The sequence below is a fragment of the Lynx rufus genome, unplaced genomic scaffold (genome assembly GCF_022079265.1).
Source record: "Lynx rufus isolate CCGP_SWC_20201006 ecotype Redwood Valley unplaced genomic scaffold, mLynRuf1.p SCAF_12, whole genome shotgun sequence".
Classification (NCBI taxonomy): Eukaryota; Metazoa; Chordata; class Mammalia; order Carnivora; family Felidae; genus Lynx; species Lynx rufus.
Genome location: NW_025814826.1, coordinates 11,234,423 through 11,254,097, shown reverse-complemented (window position 1 = coordinate 11,254,097; position 19,675 = coordinate 11,234,423).

The window sequence follows — 19,675 nt, the reverse complement described above, 5'->3', positions numbered from 1 at the left end:
AGGGAGAGGATCCCAGAGCCTGGCTCCAGATCCTTCCTGAAATCACTTTCAGATGCTTGGGCTCCTGGGAGCCCTCATATCTTTTTTTTGAGTCCATACAAACTCAAGCTGGTTTTTGTTTCTTGGGAAATGCTCTTAACCAGTGCAACACCAATTAACATCACGGGGATCCAGTGCTCAATTAAAGCATGCTTTGTAGACCGGAAGGCCTGGAAGCTTCCCAGGAATATAAGGAACAAATACAGAGATGGTAAAATCTATTCTTTGTCCGTTTCACTGTACCTTTAACTCTTACTATTATTCAAAATCCAGCTTCAAACTATTCCATTACCTCAGTAGTGACCTATTAAGCCCACAAAAAATTAGGTGATTAGATGTGAGGGTATAAAAAAGTTAAGACATGATTTTAAAGGCAAGGGGTTCACAGCTTTGGGATGAAGAAAGACTAGATAAGCAAAGAAGGAAATCAGCAGGGAGCACGTAAGAGAAGGGCAAATGTCCAAGAGGTCAGAGTCAGAATTCAGTGCCTAACTTAAATATTTTGGTAAATTGTTTTTCCTAGATCTGGGGGGTACAAATGACTTAACAAAACAGAACAGGATGCTAGGTACATAAAAACAGACTGTGCTTTCCACAACAGTACCTCCTATTCTGTGCAGTCACAGGCCTTCACCAGTTTGAGCTCTTGTACAAGAAATAAATGGCCCTTGGGGCGCCTGGGTGGCGCAGTCGGTTAAGCGTCCGACTTCAGCCAGGTCACGATCTCGCGGTCTGTGAGTTCGAGCCCCGCGTCAGGCTCTGGGCTGATGGCTCGGAGCCTGGAGCCTGCCTTGGATTCTGTGTCTCCCTCTCTCTCTGCCCCTCCCCCGTTCATGCTCTGTCTCTCTCTGTCCCAAAAATGAATAAACGTTGAAAAAAAAAAATTTAAAAAAAAAAAAAAAAAAAAAGAAATAAATGGCCCTTGATCCCGCAGTGATCTTCCTGGGCAATGTTAGTCTCAGCCTCTGGCGACAATCACAGACAAGAGAGTAGCAACCAGATAATTCAAACTGAGAGGCCACATTGCTATGGGGATTAACTTCCCCCATAGAAGAAACCTGTAGAGCAGACAGTCAGAAAGCAAAAGGTTTCAGTACCAGGTTAACAGAAATCCGAACAGATCCGTTTCTAAAAAATCATATTCAATTATTGTTACCGTGGCTCTAGCAAGGACGTGGGTGGAGAAGACTCCATGTTGGGTGGAGAAGCACCATTAAATGCCATTTGATTCAAGAGTCCATCGTACGTCCGTGTGTTAAACTTGCCATAGTTGTCCATCGTTCCAGTTATGTGCTGCTTCAGAACAGAACCCCCTAACAGTGAATTGAGCAGGAATAGTTATTATTATTATTATTATTAATTACTCTCAAGGCATCTCACACAGTTGTAGTTAGATGATGGTTGAGACAGTAGTTAACCAAAAACTTCCTTACTCTCATGTCTGGTACTATGGCTGAAAGATGGGGTAGTTGGGGCTCTTCCAAGAGAAACTGCTGGAAGCTTCATGGCCTTTTCTAGTCCAGTCTTCCAAGTGATGCAGTGTCATTTCCCCCAAATTATATTTTATAGAATCAGCAAAGCCCATTCAGGTTCAAGGAGAGGGGACAGACATACTCCATCCCTTAATGGGGAAGAGTTTCATTAAATCGGCAGATATGTTTTAAAGCGATCACATTCCTGCTGTCTAAGAAATACCCTATGGAAAGTTCTTTTTTTGTTTGTTTTTTTAAGAAGTATTTCATAACCATTAAGTGTGTTGGAGTGGCTTTAATTTTGCTTAAACCTGTTCTTTCACATATGTCTAGTTGCATGAACAGAAGAAATTTACATAACTTTTCTGAGGCTCTGTTTTCTTGGCACCAAAATAGGGATAATTTTTAGGAATGTTAGGGGAATTGAACAAATAATCCAAATAAAGGGCTTAGTATAACACGTGTCTTATAGTGGGTGTTGAATCAAGTAATAATAAAAAACTCAATTTCAAGCATTCTAATTCAAGCCATCCCTTCTCGATTTCTTGCTTCCTCTAAGCTACCATGATTCCAACAGTTGACATATGATTCATGATTCTGTCACCTTTTACTTAGGTGTTTACAAATACATAAAATGGCACTAAATTGAGAACTGAGGCACTTTCTGGAGGGTGGAGGATGAGGGAAAAGGGACACTCACTTATCACTCTTTATCTTCATGGACACTTGGAATTTTTAAGGTATTAAGTCAATTTTTAACTATTTTGACCTATTTTATTACCTTTTCGAAAAAGCATATAAATATATTTACAGAATTTTAAATTGCAAAAAAAAACCTCATTAGCCTCATTAATGAGCTAGGAATCCTTGTGTGATCATAACTTTAATTTCAGCAAAAATAAGTGGTATCATACTGATTATTGGTTACCCTGTAGGCTATTTAAACTATAATTTTGTAAAGTTCGCTTTCCTCTTTACAATTCACTCATCTTTTAATCAGCAGTTACTTCTTTATAATTATTTACATGCAGCCTCAATTATTCTAGCCAGCTCCTTATACTCTTTCTAAGTAAATGCAATTGTAGGATATACGGCTTTTTAGAATTCCTAGACTTCCCTTAATAGGCCATCTATCCCGTGTTGATCTCCACAGGTAAATTGTATGGATTTCCTATTAGGAGACTTTTTTCTTACCATGCTGATCAATAAAGTGATTTAAACTATCTGTGTCTTTGTTTGCATTTCGATAAACCCTTTGCTATAGACTCGATTAATTCACATCAAGTGGTTTCACGTGTTAGGAGTAGCTTTAGAACATGACAAGAACCCTTCACAGAAGTCTTCCTTAACCAAGCTGAGGAAGAATTTTCGTGTTCCACCTGACCGTAAACTGATGTTGATCCCCTGCCCTCAAGACTGGGACTTAACACCATCAGTTCTTCTGGAACTTAGGCCTTCACACTCTGACCAGAACTACACCACTGGCTTGGTCTCCACCTTGCTGACGGCAGACTGGGGGACTTCTCAGCCTCCGTAATCACATGAGTCAATTCCTCATAATAAAACTCCTCCCTCCATTTGGTTCAATTTCTCTGGAGAACGCTAACACACTCCTTTACACACCTTGACTTGTTAATTACCCCTACTTCCCCTCCAGGTATCCAGGTCTAGCCTCGGGTCTGTCTGCAAAGATCTGTTACCTTCATGTTCTGCATTTGGTTACCATTTTGTGGTTAGTGCTTCTCTTCCAGGGAATCCTCTAAGACGATCAAGTTTCTATAAATGAGAGGCTTCTTTCCGCCCTTTAGCAGCATAACCTGTCTTTGTATAAAAATCCGTGTTCCCCTTCCCCAAAGAATTTTTCTTAAAGAAGTTCAAAATCTATCCCTTCGAAAAAAATTTCTATTCCCCAACTCAAAGAGTATCTTAGTATTCCTGTTTCCTGTGGAATTTCTTACACAAATTTACTCCAGGATGAATGAGTTTTGGCATTAATTCAATCTTTGATGGACTGTCTTTAGACGATGAATCTTCCAAAGGAATTTAATCCTGATGGAGTTTTCGGTCACAAATGTTTTAGCCACTGTGTCTGGATTAATCCAAACAACTCTCAATATTTAAATATATCCGTCTCCCTTCTTCCTGCACTTTCACATTCACTTTAACATAATTAACTTTATTCTGTTTTACAGGTACAATCAATATGTTTACCAAGAGCCTCAAAATCTACTCATTTCCAGGGTACTGTGAAATTAAATATCGGACAGTAAGAAGTCTTTGATTATCTCTCGCTGACCCAATCTTGGAAACAAAAATCAAATTCAAACATCGTTCAATTATCATTAGTCAGTAGTTCTTATGAATGAAGGCATATATTGTGTCACATGTGAGTCAGCTTTAGCTCGTTTGAAAATTAATTGCACGAGGTCAAAGTCAACAACAACCACCAACAATATCAGGAGTCCCTAGGAAATGTGTAATAAAAGAAGAAGGGGCGCCTGGGTGGCGCAGTCGGTTAAGCGTCCGACTTCAGCCAGGTCACGATCTCGCGGTCTGGGAGTTCGAGCCCCGCGTCGGGCTCTGGGCTGATGGCTCAGAGCCTGGAGCCTGTTTCCGATTCTGTGTCTCCCTCTCTCTCTGCCCCTCCCCTGTTCATGCTCTGTCTCTCTCTGTCCCAAAAATAAAAAAAAATAAAAAAAATAAAAAAAAAAAACGTTGAAAAAAAAATAAAAGAAGAAAATGATTATAATCTGTTTGCCAACTGCTTTAATGAATTCAATTCTGACACTGGAGAAATATTCTCTGTTCTGTCCATCTGTTATTTGAGTTGTAATAAAGTAGTTTAAGGAGGTGTCTTTTGTGTTGTTCATATTTTTAGAGATTCCTTTGTCTCAGTTTACTCTGGCAACTGAACAATTGAAAATAATGTTAATAAACATTGAATATAAAAAGAAATAATTAAAAAGATGACTGAGTAGTGGGAGAGTATTTTTTTTAAGTTCATGCATTTATTTTGATAGGGGGGAGGGGCAGAAAGAGAGGGAGAGAGAAAATCCCAAGTGAGCTCTGCACTATCAGCACGGAGCCTGACTTGGGGCTTGATCCCATGAACCACGAGATCACGACCCAAGCTAACATCAAGAGTCTGTTGCTTAACCAACTGAGTCACCCAGGTGACCCCCCCCTTTTTTTTGAAGTTTTGTTTTGTTTTGTTTTGAAGTTGATTTAGTGGGAGAGTTTTATAGGCAATACCAACTCAACCGTGTCCCCTAGGTGGAAACAGCTAGTTCTGGGCAAATATCAATGATTAAACAGCACCTTTGCAAGAAGTCCCCTCCCTCTATGTCTTTTCCATTTCCCCCTTCTCTCTCAATGCTGTGGGAATAGCAGTCTCCTTATTTACTACTGGAAAGTTCCTATCTCACCTCACATTCCTCCTCCTCTAGTCTAGTCTCTATGGCCAAGGTCTCCCAACAACTTGAGGAAGCATTTGCTTTACTTCTCTTTTTAGCTACCTAATCTCTAGCCTGCGATTCAAAATTCTTCTACCATCTTTCTTTCCTTCTCTCTGCTCCTCTCAAAGGAATGACCACTTTCTTGGTTTTTAACAGTGGGTATGGCAAGTATAAGACCACCTTCCTCAGTAGAGCAGCACTTAGCAACGTTCCCTGGACAGCAGGGACTCTTAGACTCAAGGCCTTTCATTACAGCTTGTTTTAGAAAATGAGGCAATGAATGTAGCCCGAAGTGAGCACCAAGCCACATTATAGAGGTTTGAGTTCCAGGCCTAGCCAGTTACACGGATAACCGTATATTAAAAAATGGGTGGAGTGGGGGAAAAACAAAGAAAAAAAATGGATGGAGTAGAAGCACTTCCAAAATGGTGGAGTAAGGGTCTTTGAAAATCTGCTCCTTCATAAAAACCATTACACTGACAAAAACAAACAAATGAACAACCACAACAAACACATATTCAAAACTCTGGAAATTGATGAAATGCTTACAAAAACCTAAGGAGAATATTTTTAAGGCTTATTTATTTTGAGAGAAGAAGAGTGCAAGCAGGGGAGGAACAGAGAGAGAAAGGGAGAGAGAATGCCAAGCAAGCTCTGCACTGTTAGCATAGAGCCTGACGTGGGGCTCCAACTCATGAACCGTGAGATCGTGACCTGAGCCAAAATCAAGAGTTGGATGTTTAATTGACTGATCCACCCAGACGCCTCCACTAAGGAGAATTTTTAATGTAAAATGGCTGAACCATGATTAGAACCAGAAGTTTGTGGTATTTTAACTTTCCCTATTCCCTCTTCCTCTCCCAGCTCTCTGGTGGTCTTGAAGCCAATGACCTCACAACCATGGTGGCTATGAAAATCAGCAGTCTAGCAGCCCCTTGAAAGTGTGGGGATATATTGAGCCCCCTCAAAATCTCTACCTCAAGATAATCGCTGCTGTTTGTTCCTACAAATTAACAATAGTCAAAACACTGTAGAACCGGCACAAGGATAGACATTCTGATCTACAGGATAGATTGGAGAGCTCAGAAGTAAACCTATACATCTATGGTCAATTGATTTTCAGCAGAGGGGCCAAGACCACCCAATAGGAAAAGAATAGTTTCCTCAACAGATTTGCAACAATGGCATATCCATGTGAAAAGAAATGAATTTGGATCTCTTCCTCACATATATAAAAATTATCTCAAAATGAATCAATGACTTAAATATAAATGCCAAAACTATCAACTCTTAGAAAAAAATATAGAAGTAAATCTTTGTGGTCTTGGATTAGCAATGCTTTATTAGATATGACTTCAAAAACAAAAGTGACAAAATTGGATATATTAAACTTCACCAAAAGGTCATAGTTTTGTGTGTTCGAAGAGAACACAAAAGACAGCCCACAGAATGCATGAAAGTATTTGAAACTCATGTATTTCATAAGGGACTTGTATTTGGAATATATAAAGAACACATTTAAATCAACAATAAAAAGACAAATAGTCCAATTGAAGATTGGGCCAAAGATGTGAATAGACATTTCTCTAAAGAATGTATAAAAGTGACCTCCAAGCATATAAAAAGATGTTCAGTGTCATTGATCATGAAACAATGCAAATAAAAAGCACAAGATGCCACTTCATACCTACAGGAGGGGCTAGAATCCAAAAGACAGACAATAACAAGTGTTTACAAAAAGGTGGAGAGATTGGAACCTTCGTATATCCAAATGTCCATCGACTGATGAATGGGTAGTGGTATATCCATATAACAGAATATTATTTATTAATGAAAAATAGATGAAGCTTGAAAATTTGTGCTTAGTGAAAGAGCCAGTGTTTCCACACAATGTCTAGAACGGGTGAAACCATAGACACAGAAAGTAGATGAGTGGTTACCAGAGGAGAATGAGAAGGGGCTGCTAATGGGTATAGGGTTTCCTTTTGGGGTGAGGGAAAATGTTCTAAAATTAGGTCATCGTCATCATTGTGCAATGATTTGATTATACCAAAATGGCTGAGTTTTGCATTTTACAAAGGGTACGTTTTATGGTGTGTGAATTGTGTCTCAATAAGTCTTTTATTTTTCTTATTTTTTTATGAATATAATCTATTGTCAAATTGTCTTACATACAATACCCAGCGCACATCCCAACAGGTGCCCTCCTCAATGCCCATCACCCATTTATCCCTCTCTCCCAACCCCCATCCACCCTCAGTTTGTTCTCTGTATTTAAGAGTCTCTTGTGGTTTGCCTCCCTCCCTCTCTGTTTGTAACGATTTTTCCCTTCCCCTCCCTCAAGGTCTTCTGTTAAGTTTCTCAAGATCCACATATGAGTGAAAACATATGGTATCTGTCCTTCTCTGACTGACTTATTTCACTCAGCATAATACCCTCCAGTTCCATCCACATTGCTGCAAATGGCAGGATTTCATTCTTTCTCGTTGCCAAGTAGTATTCCAATGTGGATATAAACCACATCTTTATCCATTCGTCAGTTGATGGACATTTAGGCTCTTTCCGTAATTTGGTTATTGTTGAAAGTGCTGCTATAAACATCGGGGTACAAGTGCCCCTATGCATCAATACTCCTGTATCCCGTGGGTACATTCCTAGCAGTGCTCTTCCTGGGTCATAGGGTAGATCTATTTGTAATTTTTTGAGGAGACTCCACACTGTTATCCAGAGCGGCTGCACCAATTTGCATTCCCACCAACAGTGCAAGAGGGTTCCCATGTCTCCACATCCTCGCCAGCATCTGTAGTCTCCTGATTTGTTCATTTTAGCCACTCTGACTGCTGTGAGGTGATATCTTAGCATGGCTTATAAAAGTCTTTTAAAAGGAAGAATATTTATGGGGTGCCTGGGTGGCTCAGTGGGTTAAGCAACCAACTCTTGATTTTGGCTCAGGTCATGATCTCATGGTTCATGGGTTCAAGTCCTGCATTGGGCTCCACGCTGACAGTGCAGAGCCTGACTGGGATTCTCTGTCTTCCTCTCTCTCTGCTCCTCCCCTACTCACGTGCACTCTCTCTCTCTCTCTCTCTTAATAAATAAATAAAATTTATTTATTAAGTACATAAGTAAAATTTATTTATTAAATACATAAATAAATTTTTTATTGAATACTTAAAATTTATTTATTAATACATAAATAAATAAATAGAAGCATATATATTATGATTAAGGTTTAAAAAATGTGGATTGATAGGTTATCATGCATTTTATGTTATCCAGAAGAAAAGATGAATCTCTTTGTAGAAAAGTATACTTGTCACTTTTTTGGACCTGGCAAAGTGTGTAAATTTTAGCTTTATTTGTAGGATAAAGTGGCTCACATGGTATATATACAAATTTATCTGCCGTCCAGTATGTATTGGAATTCTATTCTGTTTTCAAAACTAAAGGGAGGCCATTTTTACTTTCTAAAGAGATCAAAGTGTACAGACCACAGTGGTAAATATAAATCCTCTCGGGAACAACACCTTCTTAGCAGAGCCTAGAAAACAAATTCGTTTCGAATGGAAGATTTATTGACAAATGGAAATTAGACTCAGTCGCTCTTTTATTATTTCAATATTAAGCACGTACATGTACAAGACAATTTTTTTGTTGTTGGAGCTGGGAATAAAACTACTTGATTCCTTAGGATGCTGTCTGCCCAAAGCTCTGAAAGACTTTAAAATAGACATTAATATTTACTACTGTACTACTGAGCTTTTGCAAAGATGTTACATTTATAATAAAATTCACCTGTTTGAAAACAGAACAAAACAAAACAAAGTTCTTGCCCTTTAGTGGAGAAATAAGCAAGAAACAAATTGATATTTAATACTAGCTCAGGTAATGGTCACTGTTATAAAGACAAAGCAGGGTAAGACAGAGAAAGTTCTGGAAGGGAAAGTCCTGATAAAATGGAAAGAAGTCCTTCCAATGAGTTACCATTTGAGTTAAGACCTACTTGAAGTGAGGGAGATAGTCATCTGCAAACATATCTCCTAAAGGGAAGAACAAGTGCAAAGGCCCTGAGGCAGGTTTGTGCTTTGCATGGCTGCGGTGTATTAAGGACTGTATTGTAGCTGGAGTCCCAAGATCAAAGTGGATCATGGACAGAGATGAGGTCAGAGAGAAACCAAGAGCATGATCACGTAGGGCCCTAGTAAGAGCTTCGAATTTTATTCTAATATCAATTGAGAAGTTAAGAGCTAGAAGTTTTCTTTATTTTTCTGCATCTCTGATGCTCATGAAATGAATCAAAAGTTCAGTTTTAGAAGGTGTGCTGTCCTGTATTTTCCAAATTTCCGATAAAATCGAATTTCTCATTTCTTGAACACTTGCATATACTCAAAAAAAAAAGGGCGGGGGGACGAAAACTTGAAATGCCAAATGTTTTCTTTCCAAATCACATCGCCACTTAAATCTTGTACCAACCATCTTGCTAAAAAATCGTGTAATATGTGAGAATACTTCCAGCGACAGAGGCTAGAGAGTAACCAGGAGGGAATGAGGACTTCTGAGCGGGTTTGCAGCAAACTTCGCTCATCTACTCCCTTGGGTGTAACAAAGGTACATGCGACAATTCAGTGGAGTCCTCTTGACCTGAAAAACATTGTTTCCCCAAGCACATAAACAAAAGCAGCTGGCAAAATTTATCAGCCAGTTAATTTATCAGAGCTTTCGCTTTTTACTTGATTGCTTTATTGTTTTGGGTACAAATCCGAGTTTTGGAAATAAGGAATTTAATTAGTAATTCTCAGTCTAGACAATTATCTTCCCCATGGAGCTAGACAGAGAATGAAAGACAAGTTGTATAAATAGGTGTTTACTCCCTTCCTTGATTTGGGGGAGGGTGGCAAAAAACAGTAGCCTATAGAGTGGGGACTCAGAAAGCATTCACTTTTACCCCACACCACCTCAGGGCACACAGCGTGAAACGTGCCACGGATAGATTCCCTTCCTCAGTGAGCTATTGAGAAAAGGCCACTTGAGGAAAAGTCCTAAGATTTTTTGGTTTTGATTTTGTGAGGCAATGAAAGAGGCAGTGAGGAAAAAGTGCTAACTTACGTGTAACATTTTATTCAAAATAAATTCATTCTAGATGCCCTCTTTTGAAGGGTTTAAAATAGTTTCTCTACTCATGGCTCAGCTTTCATATTCTACCCCAGGGGAGAGGGAGGTTGGAGAAAAGCTATGGGTTAGTGAGGGAAAGCTTTTTATTGTTCTTCAAGCATGCCTGACGGAGAGGAGAGGCAGGATTTAAATTTCATTCTGCTACAGCACGTTCAAGGCCAATGCCTCGGAAAAAAAAACGTTAACTCGTGAGACAGTAGAGGGTGAGCTCAGTTGGAATGGGCAGCTACATGAAGGTGGGCCCTGGGGGCACTGGATGAATTTCCGGGGCTGAAACCAGGCTGGCAGAACATGGTATCCAGAGGGAGTTGTCAACAGCCAGAGGTGGTAATCTCGGGTAAAGACTCAGAGTCAGGGAGTTTTCATCCAATTTCTAGACGTAGGTATGGGAGTAAAGGAAGGGGTTCCCAAAAGGAAAATGGAGCATATGAGCAAGATGGCCTCATGGGAGGCAGTGATTAGAGACCTACAGTCAGTTGCCAAAGAAAAACCCATGAACAGATCCGGGACTTAATCCCTAGATCCCATTAGAAGGAGAGGGGGCTAGAAGGGACGGACACAACTGGCAAGAATGGGGCAGATTTGGTCCAGTCTGATAGGGTCTGAGGGGTTAGACAGGTTATGAAGTGAAAGACTCAATGCGGGAATCAAGAAGGGACTGACGTACTAGAAGCGGGGAACGGAATAGAGGCTTGGGCTGGGGTTCAAAGCCCAAGTTCGGTTCCTTCTGTAGGGGATGTAACAGCATGGCCCTTGCCTTGGAAGTCCCATGAAATAAACACGACAAGGTAACTCCATCAGCGTGTTTCAGGGCTCCAACACCTACGAGGGAGATTCTCAGACTTAAAAGGTGGAAGAAACAGAATTGTTTAGTACTCGTGAATGTAGGTTAGGCTTGGTCCTGGGAGTGAGATCGAACTGGTGTTGGTAAGGATGATGGTGCCCGGATTATGGGGAGGGGCATGGGTGCTGGTCACTCAGGGTCTGACACGAAACAGATGGCACATTCAAGCAGCAAATGAGGAAAATTTCATGAACACATAATTTGGGGAAATGAATGGATCTGACAGCCAGCCCACATCCTGGGAATCAGGATGAGTTGCACATACTACTCACACACACACACACACACACACACACACATTTACATATATACATATTATACATACATTATATATGTAAGTTCCTTTCATACAATTTCTTATTTGTATGACTAAAGTTTATGTTTATAATGTTTATTTTCCAATGTTTTATAATGTCTATTTCATAACAATATTAAGAAAGAACACCTTTGTATTCAAGATACTTTTTCCTATATTGCATAGAGAACAAAGTTCTAACCTTTGTGTGGAATGTAGATGGATTTTTTTTAATAATAAATAAAATTTTTCTTCCAGAAAACCAATTACTAATGATAATTTCTTTACTCAGAGTTGCCAAAATTGGTCTTTATTACATTCTTTGAGTGTGTTGATTTTTTTTCCTCTGTTAATAAGTCAAAGTCCAATGGATAGAATATATTTTAAGTTTATGAGATAAGATAAAACTTACTTTCTGATATTCACATCTGAAGACTTAAGCAGTTGTTTTATTGACCTGAACTCTACCTCGGGACACACTGACTTACTGCCCAGACTTTGTCTACCAGAAGGGCAATAAAGATCTGGTATAAAGCAGAGTGTGCAAAAATAGTGGCCTCCCTTTGCAAAAGAATGTCACCTCACGGACAATGGACCATGAGAAGGAAATTCAATCTTTGGGTTGAATTATGAATTTGCAGTGAGGAAATCTGACCACTCCACTGTTTTTCTCTAAATGGGCTCAGGAGTCCCATGTGCCACCAAAGACAGAGACACACACATATACTGACACACACACCTAAATGACACCGTGGAAGCTGCCAGAAGTAAATGTCATCCTGGAAAACAATTTGAGAAAATCAGTACCATGCTTTCAATGCCTCACTTACCTCCGCGAAAGAAATGCAAATATTTGAGGGTTTCTTCTGGAAGCCAGCATAATGTAGTCTCTTCCTTTTTTTATGTTTGTGTAAAAAGGAAAGACAGAAATGGCTTTTTGTGACTCTTCGAGATAAATTCCCAGGGTAGTGTAAACAGCGATTGACTTGGGCCCAATTGAAGACTGGTGAGGTAAAATGATATTTATTATTACTAATGACACCCCAGAAATGAACAGTGAGTAAAGTAATAACTCATTTGAATAATTATTTTGGCAGATGATAAAGACAGGGCAATGCTGTGTCATTGGGAGAGTTGTGTTCTCGAATATTTAGAGAGAAAATCAGAATAGAGTCCAGTTGGATAATTACATGATGACTCATTAAGCCTGTGAGGTGGACAGAAAGCATATAAACTATTACAGATGCATCACACAACCTGAAAGGTACGAAGGGAGTCACAGAATGACTTGAGTGCATTAACATCATTCCTAACGGCCATTTTCTGATCCTATGCATGACCTTCTATCCTCCACTGTCATCTCAACCCCAAGTGCTTGTTTAATATAAATTTTGGATGATCCCATTGGTCTAATAGTTGAGATTTAGCTGAAGCGGATGTGAAGAGTAATTGCATTAGACCGATTTGGTTTTGGTTTTCTTTTCTTAATTAATATCTTGGGGTCCCCTTTGGGTCCCATGTGTTGTGGCAGATGCTGGAGAGTCAGCACAGGCGTTCCTGCCTTTGTCCTGGCAGTATCATCCAGGACCCATCATTTGTGGCTCCCACGAGTACTCACGACTTGGGCTCTACATCCAAGGTAGGTCAGCTCAGTGGTGAGAGGCAGCTTATGAACTTCCATGTGCTTTTTACATCCTAGAATTGGTACGTTTTGGTTCATATTGGAATGGCGTCTTCTAATCCTGTGGTCTTTTTAGGTATGACATAGAAATCTTCAGCTGTCTTTGAACTTTACCTTTAAGCTTCCTAGGAAACAATTGGGTCATATTGGCTTAGTGTTCCAATGCGTAGAACTCTGAAAAAACTGGATGGTGTTAGAAGAAACCATGGAAGGCATCTTCAGCTGGGCTTTGAAACAGTAGTTCCTGGGTTTCATAGGTCGTAAGTTCAGGGACCACCTTCTCCCCTTCAATTTTTCTTTCAAAATCCTACTATTCTTCAAGACACATCCTTCAAATTCCCACCATCCTTCAAATGTCTCTTTTCAATGAAATCCTTCTTTATCACTCTAGACAAAAGAGCATCTCTCTTTTCCTAAATCACCTACGACTCCACCCCTCTACCCATTGTTGGATACTTACCCTAAAATTTTCTTCATCTATTTGATTACCCATCTCCTCTAAACTGGAGCACTTAGAGGTAAAATAACGCCCCTCTCTCTGTGCCTGTCCCCCACTTGTTCCCTCTCTCTCTCTCTCTCTATATATATATATATATTTGAAAAAAGGAAAAGTTTTTTTTAGTGCCCTTGCCATTAAGAACATACTAAATGAAGACATTAATAATGCCAAGGTGTATTAAGGGATTACAACTTAGAGTGTCTACCTTCAACCTTGATACTGAGATCAGAAATGGTAGCTTAATTTTTAGGTAATGAGTTAACTTCCCACTAAAGCATAACCATGAGGACTACACTCTGAAGTCGTTAGTTTTCCCCTTGACTGACTTTGCTCATACTCAGGCAGTGACCCTCAATACCAAAGCAATTTGTCACACAAGGGAGTTTTACTGCTTCTCACCTGGGCATAGTCAAAATTCCTCACCAAATGTCAGAGCTGTAAATACTAATAGATTGTGTAGATGTTCTTTTGGGATTTAAGACTGAACTGTGCCCTCTATTTGTGGGGAAAACTTCTGTTTTTCCAAGTATGAAGTGGACTGTCTCCAGCAAGGAGGTGACGGTCCCCTGGGACAGATTTGAGGGAATGTGAGTATTCTTTCATTATTCTCCAGTGTCCATTGTCAAAGAAAGTGATGTTATAATCCTTCAAATTACCTCTTTCTTCCCTCTTCTGGTCTAGCTGGTTCATGAGATTGTAACTAGCAGAAAAATCACGTCATCCACTGAATTAAACTCTTGTTCCCAAAGCGCCTAGGTAAAGGTACACAGAATTTCTGTGGCATGGGTAACAGATTCACAGAGATTAATTTCTCAGATTAAACTGCTGTTGAGGAGACACGCTCAGTCCTGAGGGAATGAGCCACACAGTGGAAAATGTTCAGGGTCTGAATAATGCCGGACAAGGCAGCCTTGTGGATTTGGTCCAGGAAGTTGAGGATGGGTGGAGTGCCTGGGGGCTTGGCCCCCAGGGGTGACTGGCCCAAACACAATTCTCAAGTGGTCACTTTGAGGCCCGGAGAAAGATGCAAATATTAATAATGCTTCGGGGTTTTGAAAATATTCTAAATAGCTAGGGCATGATGTCAGAGAGACGGGAACAAGGGATTTGAAAGGGAAAATTTGCATTGCTGCCAGTGACTTTTTCCTTAACTAGCTACTGATTACTTGAGGCCATTTCTTTATTGTTGCAGGATGATAATTTTTTCCCTTTGCCTCGGGTTCCTCCTTCAGTGTTTCCTGATATCCCAGCCTTATTCAGAGTCAAGTAATAGAGTCTCTGTACTAATTTCCCTGAGCTGTTGACTTTTAAATTAGACTTTTGCAACCCACAACTGAGAACATAGTTTGAGAAAAATGCTTATGGGTCTAAAAAGCCAGTGTTCTGATCATCAAAATTCAGACCTACAAGGGTGCCGAGCATGGTATTTAAGCCATAGCACTAGCTAGCTATGTGGGTCTCTCAAAAGTGGGAGAAGGAACCAGTGGAGAGGAGGAGTAGGAGGACGGCTGCAGATTGTGAATCGTGATTGGCTGAAGCCAACCACGGTGGGCCTTCCCCTTGTGCTGATTGGTTTCTGTGTGAGCCAATTTTGGCCAGTAAGATGTGAGCGTAAATCTGCTGAGGGGCTTATAGGAAAGGTTGCTGTTGTCAATGAAACTTCCGAGAATACATGTTCATGTTTCGCCTCAGAATGTTGCCCTACAGTCATACTCTCTGTACAATGATTTATTTTTTTTAATATGAAATTTATTGCCAAATTGGCTTCCATTGTAAAACGATTTAACACGATGATATCAGCATGGAAAGACTAAGGTCGTCGATATCCTGTATCACCCAGCACCAGAGATAATTGATCTCCAGAAGTGGTGTTGAGCTGTTACATTTAAAAGTATGGCGAGTCAGGGATTTCTGTTACCTGGAGCTGATATCCTACTAACTTTTAGTTTTAAGACTGTTTTTAGGGCCCCAAATAATGTCTCTTGAGTGATTCTTCTCTGCTCTTAAAATTCGGTTTAAGACAAGCATCTTATGGTCTGACCAGTGGTGTTGGTCTCAGTTAGAAGAAAGAAAAAAAAATTCTATCACATACTTTGCACTACGTATGACCAGCTTCCTTCAAAGATATTAGATGAGGACGTTAAAAAAAATAAACCAAGACACAAAACCTTGCTTAACTATCTGGGAATTGTACTCCCTCAACCTTACCCTTAGAGGTCTGGGAACAATTTCCCAACATGCCCGAAGAAAATAGTCTCAACCTCAGACACAGAGGGGAAAAATTTAAAAGCTATTAAACTGAGTTGGTCTCCTTCTTTATTTTTGCCTGAGGGAAATTAGTCAATTGAGGGAAACATTTCAGAAAGCACACAGTTTTAAACCAAAATGTCATCCTTAATGATTTTCTATCATTGTCGTAACCTGTACTTTCACAGTAATTGCCATCCTCTGACCTACTGGTCAAATGGTATTTTTCAGTTCGGAAAAATTATGTCTCTGTCATGTATTAATAAAGCATAGCACTGTGTTCTTCAACTCACTGTTAACAATTACAGATCTATATCCAGAGATGAGCCACAAGCACAAAGTGTGATCAAAACTTACTGTGCCTGTGAAGTCATAGTCATACGAGTCACTCTATTCTCGGTAATGTTACATAAGAAAATGAGAAAGGAGATGACAACAGTCAAACGTATAACACAGCTGAACTGGTCTCTAACACCGGACCAGACGAAAACAATGAGATTTGACACTTGAAAGTTATCAGACAGCTGATGGATCTCAGCTAATTCACACTCAGTCACTGAACGCCAAATGCAAATGGCACCGGGTAGATGATAGATAGTAAATGCAAAGAGCCCCCCTGGCATCAGACTTGGGGCAAGGCTGACTCTTTCTGAGCACCAATGAAATTCCCTTGGCCAGACGTGTTCGGTGAAAAGTTTTTCAATTTTTGTCCACTCGAGGGTGTTTCACGAGTTGGAACTTTACCATCCAGAACAAGTTACTTAAGCCAACTGGAGCTTAAAGCCTCCAGAAAAAAATAAACTCAGAATCTTTTCCGTCATGGCTGCAGCTGGAAAATCCTGTAAACGTCCTGAAAGCAAGAAGTCCTATGAAAGATAAAGAATTGAAGGTAATTACATCTTTATCAATAGCCACTACAGGTGATTCAATAAACTATGGTGGGTAAAAATGAAAAAGTGATTGGAATATGTTATTTTTACTTTTTTTTTAAAGTTTATTTATTTTGAGATGGGGGGGTGGGTAGAGCAAGTACACACAAGTGAGGGAGGATCAGAGAGAGAATCTCAAGCAGACCCCATACTGTTAGTGCAGAGCCCAGCCTGGGGCTCAAACTCACAAACCATGATATCATGATCTGAACTGAAATCAAGAGTTGGGTGCTCAACTGACTGAGCCACCCAGGCGCCCCAGAATAGGTTATTTTTCTGAGTCATTGATAGGCAGTCACTCTGCCAATGCTTTGGGTCTACAGCAAATCTGTTTAGCCAAAAAATATCATGTGAGTAATTCTGAAGTTCTGCCTAGAGAAACTGCTTAATTCCTCATCATTGACGATTTCCAAGCTTCCGTATTTTGCTTTATCCCAGACTCTTGGCCCATCTCTGCCTCCATTTGTAGGCAACGGATCAGGAGATTTTCGTACTATAAAATATTTCTCCTGGAAGCCAAGAATTTGTTTGGGTCCACAGGTAAGTCAAAATGGTCAAAGAGCATTTGTGGGCAGCAGGATCTTTGGAAGGAGCACACCCATCAAAAGCCCCAAGTGCCAGTCTCAGTTTACTGTTCAGGAGCTTGTCTGGGCTCTTAGGTATAATTGTTAATCTCTTTCTGAGCCTCGGAATCCCTACAGGACATCTCAAGAACTATTCTGCATTCTTAATGATAATACAATTTTGCCAATGTATGAACATCCTTCCATGACTCAACTGCCCTTAGTTTATTCATGAAACTCTCAAGAGTGTGCCTATTCTCTCTACTATGCTTTGTTGTTTCAAAGTTCACCACACACACACACAAACACACCCACACACACACACACACACGCAGGTTGGCATCTTGGTAATTTATCCAGTATTGTCATTCTTAGGCAATACTGAGTTAAATAAGTTCTGTATCAATAATGGCCTCATTCCACTGAAACAAATAGTAAAGATATGTCATAAACCTATAAAGGTAGAGAAATATGTACTTACATATAGAAAGAAATAATTTTATTGGATAGCATAATAAATGTTGCATTTATCCGATGTGTCATGTGAATTGAAACAAAAATGCCTGGTCCACATAAAACTCCTTGAATGGAGAAAAGTTTCTAAGTATTAGGAGTGCCAGCTTCTTACAAGAGTATAAGTTTAACGGATTAAGAACCGATAACGAGAGCTCTATAAAATGCAAGATCCTTCAGGGAAGAAAATGTTCTCACTCATTGCTATTTCTAGCAGAAACAAGATTACTTTTGTCTAAATTAAGTACAATTTCTACTTAATTTATTACTTGGTATTGTACTTGGAAATACACTAAGCATGAAATCATCTTATAAATATAAATTTCCTTCTACTCGAATGCTACTGATGTGACAGAGCGGAATAATGTTGAATCGTTTTCCTGAAGAATTTAAAAGGTGGAAAATGAATTGAGAGTTGGCCATTTGTTTTATTTTCTAAATGGCAGGCTTGTCTATCTCCACAGTTTACAGGTACGAAAGGTAGTTCATTCTGAGCTAAACTGAGAGTGAAGTACCTTCTTTTTACTTTGATCCACAGGCCTGGTAAATTTCCAGAGATTTCCTGGCACTCCTTGCTCATTTCTAACATTTGATATTCTGTAATCATTTCACACTGTCATTTAAGTTTTTGATATTCAGACACAAATATTCACTAATCTTCCATTAAAGGAGTCAAATGATCTAAATGTGAAAACCTGAGCATGAAATGCCGGGATAACTGAGAGAGGTTCTTGTGATTAAACTACCCCAACGTTATCTAATGCTAGTTAAGTTGTTTCTTCTTGTGTCTCAATATTCTTATCAACAGGAGAGAGTTAAAGCATATCTGTTCCCTGTCTGTTCCTCAGGAATGTTGGGCAGAAAATGTATCAATTTTTAAAAACGGCTTATTGTCACTTGGAGGTACAGCTGTAGAGGCAGGCAGCCATTAAAGAACTTGAGCTTGAATGAAATGACAATCACATGTTTTTAGAATTACAGGTAGAGAAAAATAAGAGTTACAGGTAGAGAAAAATGCAGAATTAAATCAGGCAGTAAATAGTTTCGTTGACTACGTTTTCAGGTGATGAAAGAACTCATATAGGGATTGTCAAAACCCGTTGAAAGAAAGCAGATGAAAAGTGAGCAAATACGTAAAAGTACAGCTTGAACTAAGGGGAATGTGGGCACACGAGCCAGTTATGCAGAGTATGAATACTTCGCATAGGGTTTAATACAGTAAGTACGTTTGTAATGTTTTTGATAATTTAGGACTTTAGGGGATTTGGTTTAATTTGAAAGCTGTGGCATAAGAAATTTGACAATATTCATAAACATTTTGAAAAAGGAACTTGATAGTCACTGTATGTATTTGATTCATTCTTTTGTTTACAGGATTGGTTTAAGGACCTGGAAAGATTTTTTGTTGTTGTTAGGGCCATAAACTTGCATTAAATGAAATGCATGTAAAGGAAATCGAATCTATTACATTGACACATGAATTTGGAATTTTAATGAATCTTAGTTACATGAAAAGAGGGTTAAAGAAATTGAGTGAATCAAATATCAATCAGAGAAAGGGTAACAGTACTTATTTTGCTAAGGTTATAAATACATAATATTTGTACGATGAACTTAAAGAATTAAGGACAAATATGCATGGGATTTATAACTTTTTAATAAATTAAATAAGAATCTAAAGCACCGTAGCTGTACAAGTTCTTTCTGTGCCCTTCTACACTGAAAGGTAAACAAAGCAAAAAACAGCCTCTTTAACTGTAGAGAACAAACTGGTGGTTGCCAGAGGGGAGGTACATGGGGGGCTGGGGGAAATAGGTGAGGAAGATTAAGGGGTACGCTTATCACGATGAGCACTGAGTAAATGAATAGAATTATTGAATCCCTATACTGTGCACCTGAAACTAATAGCGCATTCCACGTTAACTCTACTGGTAAAATTAAAGAAAAAAATTTTAAATGAAAAAAA